Genomic DNA, 5,275 nt, shown 5'->3' with positions numbered 1-5,275 from the left:
AGTATCGCAGAGGAACGAAATATGTCGAAAATACTGATATCTGTTAAGACATCAGGGAATGACTTCCATGGTACTAGAGGGAACCGTACAGGGCAAAAAGAGGAAGACAGAGATTGAGGACGTAGGTTGCAAGTGGTACTCTGAGATGAAGTGATTGGCCCAGTAGATGAATTCGTGGCGGGTTACATCAAACCAGTCAGAAGACTGATGACTCAAAAAAGATACTAATGCCATCATTATATCTGCACTTCGCTAACCCATGATCCATGATTACTGGCACCTCAGTGTAAAAATCATGAGTCAGAATTTTTTCTGTGAGGTTTTAGTGCAACTACCAAGAAACAGACGAAGCAAGGACGTAGCCAGAGGGGGGTCCGACTGTTAATGAGGACCGCAACAGGGCAGATTTTTTTTTTATTTGTACTGAAAACACATTTATTTATTTTGTAAAGTCTATCTACAGTGCATAATTTGTATTCGGGAGACATTTGTACAAACAGTAACTGGTCTACAAAATTAAGCAACAAAAGCTTTTCTTAACAAAAGTATTACTTATACTCTCAACAGTATGTAAGAATAACAAATGCATAATTAAGTATTTTGTATTTGGCAATATAATACCTTTACTCTATTACCAAAAGAACTAGAACTTTAATATAATGTATTGCCTCATTGCGATCAAAACAAAGCTCAGTCTTTTAACATAAAGCTCACTATCATCTCCCCAAATCCAGGAAGCGGCGTGCTAACAGGCGCGGTTATCCATGGTGATTGGTTAAAATTGCAGTCGTTTTAGACAAGGTCAATATAATTTACGCCATTTCATTGGTAAAGGCAGCCTCAGGGTTTTTGCCTGTATGTTTGCATATTTTGACGTTATGGGAAGTAAATTAATACATCTGCATATTTCGATTTTTTTATAGTAATGGTTAGATGGTATCAAAACCAGATAAGTGCTATAAAATTTGTGCAACTGGTTGGCTAAGCAACAGGTAGGTTGTTTTTATCCTTCATTTATAAATAGGGTGTTTCCATAACAGCGACCAAAAATGTAACAGGACATAGAGAACGCTCCACTAAACAATTTGAGGAAGGGAAGCTGGGGTAGGAGAAACCAGCTTTATGAGATCTGGGAAGTAAACTTGACGACTGCTTTCTCTAACGTAACTGTTTTCCAGCATATTTACTGCTAACATGCGTCCAAGTTTACACATACTGTACTGTTTATTTACATGTACATTCTTTATTTCCAGCAAGGAAACCACGATGATGAGCCTGATTAACAGGAAGTCATCAGATCGGTTTTGTTTACTTTACTTGTCCATAAGGTTACTCTGTTGTACCGTATTTACAATTTCACATGACAGTATAACACTATTTGTTTATGGTCCTTTTTTTTATAAATTTTTGCTTTAAAATGTTCGCATGTTGGTACTACATTTGCTGTATATGTAAAGTAAAGTGTTCTATGCTGGAGATCGAAGTTCTTTCTATGGTATGGGAGTAATGTATATGAAATACTATGTAAAATGTTTATTATGTTGAATAATATTCTCATGACATTTGTATTTTAAAATATTTGTGTGTATAAACTATTCATGCCGGATGGTGTGGCCGAGCGGTTCTAGGCGCTTCAGTGTGGAACCGCGCGACCGCTCAGGTCGCAGGTTCGAATCCTGCCTCGGGCTTGGATGTGTGTAATGTCCTTAGGTTTGTTAGGTTTAAGTAGCTCTAAGACTAGGGGACTGATGACCTCAGATGTTAAGTCCTGTAGTGCTCAGAGACATTTGAACCATTTTGAACCATAAACTATTCATGTTGCTGCAAATTTGACAACTGTAAGAAATAGTCACGCTTAGGAACAAGGTCGCGCGGTAGCGTTCTCGCTTCCCGCGCCCGGGTTCCCGGGTTCGATTACCAGCGGGGTCAGGGATTTTCTCTGCCTCGTGATGACTGGGTATTGTGTGATGTCCTTAGGTTAGTTAGATTTAAGTAGTTCTAAGTTCTAGGGGACTGATGACCATAGATGTTAAGTCCCATAGTGCTCAGAGCCATTTGAACCATTTTTTGTTACAGGTCGTGGTTGACGTTTAACATGTGGCTGAACACTTCCTGTTTCCTTAAATAACGTAACTATCCGGCGAATGGTCCGGACACTTGGATAATGTCGTCGAGGATACCGAGTCGCATACATAGCACACGCCCGTTGGGCATTTTGATCACAATAGCCGTACATCAACACTATGTCGACCTTTTCAGCAATTGGTAAACGGTCCATTTTAACACGGGTAATGTATCACGAAGCAAATACCGTCCACACTGGCGGAATGTTACGTGATACCACGTACTTTTACGTTTGTGGCTATTACAGCGCCATATACACAAAGCGAAAAACGTGGTCCAACTAAAACATTCATATTTCTTTACGTACAACACGAATATGTAACAAAAATGGGGGTTCCTATTTAAAAAAAAGCGCAGTTGATATACGTTTGACCTACAGCAACGCCATCAAGCGGGCCAACCATAGTGCCATCTGGTTTCCCCCTTCAATCTAGACGAGTTACGTTCTTTGTAGTTTTTTCGTTTGGTGCTTATTTCGTGAGATATTTGGTGCGGTCACTATCTATGGACCACCCTGTATACGGCAACGTAGAGGCAGGAATCTCTGGGATTTAGGTAACAACATACTAAATTACAATAATAGTTGTGGGCTTACAACAGAACGTGCTTCGAAACAACGACAGACTCGTTCATTAAGTTAGTGCTATTCAGAGACTTACAGTACAGTACAATGGAGCAGATTTCCTCAAAATCGTACTGATTACTGACTAGGTATTTCGAACTCACTGCCATGCACCTTGTGTATGGGGAAGTACGTTGCAATACTTTTGTTGCTAAAAGGCTTTACAGGGGACGATTTCCTAACGAATGCGGGAGACTGATTCATTGAAAAAAAAAAACAAGGGACTTGACAACATGAGGACCACTCGCAGTCCCGATCTTAAAGAGGAGGTTCAAAAAATGGTTCAAATGGCTCTGAGCACTATGGGACTTAACATCTATGGTCATCAGTCCCCTAGAACTTAGAACTACTTAAACCTAACTAATCTAAGGACATCACACAACACCCAGCCATAACGAGGCAGAGAAAATCCCTAACCCCGCCGGGAATCGAACCCGGGAACTAAAGAGGAGGTACTGGAATGTGTTGCAGCGGAACTCACTACAAGTACTCGTCGTGTTGCACGTGAAATGGGTGCTGTACACGCCAGCATGTGACGAGTACCCCGCGAACGACCATCACCCCCATATACTGACAACGAGGCCATGCAATGTTTGTAACCGACTTTGCACCAAGGCTCGCACTGTGTCAGTGGTTGCTCCAGCAACAGGTTGGACGACCAGATTTCCTCAAAATCATGCGGTTCACTGACTAGGCCTCATTTGATCGTGATGGTATTTCGAACAGCGGGAATAGCTGTGTGTAGGATGAGGAAAACCCTAACGCTGTAGTAGAGTCACACCATCAAGGACGTTTTGCTGTGAATATCTGGGTCGGCATTACAGACGACTATCTCACTGGGCCATGTCTTCTACCTGGCCTTCTGAATGCCCACCTGTGCTTGAGGTTCGTGCAAAGACTTCCTTCCACCTGAGTTGTTGGAGAGCGTACCCTTGGCTGTTCATGAGAGGATGTGGGTACAACATGACAGTGCATCGCCTCACTTCAGTGAGGATGTCCGCAACCATCTCAAGGCTATATTTCCTTGTCGCTGGACTGGAGGAGGAGTTCCTATTCCATGCGCGTGGCCTGTGAGGTCACCTCACGTGAATTCCTTGATTATTTTCTACGAGGATGTCTAAAGTCGTGTATGAGACACAGTGCATGCTGAGTTTGAATTAATGCCAGAATTTTAGCTGTCTGTGACGTGGTTCGAAACAGACCAGGGATATTTGTCAGGATGCGTCAGAATCTTATTGTGTGTGAAATCTTATGGGACTTAACTGCTAAGGTCATCAGTCCCTAAGCTTAAACACTACTTAACCTATATTATCCTAATGACAAACACACACACCCATGCCCGAGGGAGGACTCGAACCTCCGCCGGGACCAGCTGCACAGTCCATGACTGCAGCGCCTGAGACCGCTCGGCTAATCCCGCGCGGCGGAATCTTGTTCTCCGATGTCATGCTCGTACTGAGGTTGATGGCCGTTAGTTTCAGAACATTTTGTAAGATGCAGTACAAATGGTCCGTTCATTGTGTCATTGATGATATTGGCAGGTAAGTGTAACTAATGTAAATAAAAAAGTACACAATAATGTGACTTTTTTGCTATTATCACCTTAAGCAGGTTTCTCCCACCCCCGGTTCCCTACCTCAGATTGTTCAGTGGAGCATCCTCAATGTCCTTTGTACGTATATATACACTCCTGGAAATTGAAATAAGAACACCGTGAATTCATTGTCCCAGGAAGGGGAAACTTTATTGACACATTCCTGGGGTCAGATACATCACATGATCACACTGACAGAACCACAGGAACATAGACACAGGCAACAGAGCATGCACAATGTCGGCACTAGTACAGTGTATATCCACATTTCGCAGCAATGCAGGCTGCTATTCTCCCATGGAGACGATCGTAGAGATGCTGGATGTAGTCCTGTGGAACGGCTTGCCATGCCATTTCCACCTGGCGCCTCAGTTGGACCAGCGTTCGTGCTGGACGTGCAGACCGCGTGAGACGACGCTTCATCCAGTCCCAAACATGCTCAACGGGGGACAGATCCGGAGATCTTGCTGGCCAGGGTAGTTGACTTACACCTTCTAGAGCACGTTGGGTGGCACGGGATACATGCGGACGTGCATTGTCCTGTTGGAAAAGCAAGTTCCCTTGCCGGTCTAGGAATGGTAGAACGATGGGTTCGATGACGGTTTGGATGTTCCGTGCACTATTCAGCGTCCCCTCGACGATCACCAGTGATGTACGGCCAGTGTAGGAGATCGCTCCCCACACCATGATGCCGGGTGTTGGCCCTGTGTGCCTCGGTCGTATGCAGTCCTGATTGTGGCGCTCACCTGCACGGCGCCAAACACGCATACGACCATCATTGGCACCAAGGCAGAAGCGACTCTCATCGCTGAAGACGACACGTCTCCATTCGTCCCTCCATTCACGCCTGTCGCGACACCACTGGAGGCGGGCTGCACGATGTTGGGGTGTGAGCGGAAGACGGCCTAACGGTGATTGGGACCGTAGCCCAGCTT

This window comes from Schistocerca cancellata, chromosome 6 (genome assembly GCF_023864275.1).
Source record: "Schistocerca cancellata isolate TAMUIC-IGC-003103 chromosome 6, iqSchCanc2.1, whole genome shotgun sequence".
Classification (NCBI taxonomy): Eukaryota; Metazoa; Arthropoda; class Insecta; order Orthoptera; family Acrididae; genus Schistocerca; species Schistocerca cancellata.
The sequence above is the reverse complement of the archived record's forward strand: the minus strand, read 5'-3'. Positions refer to the sequence as shown.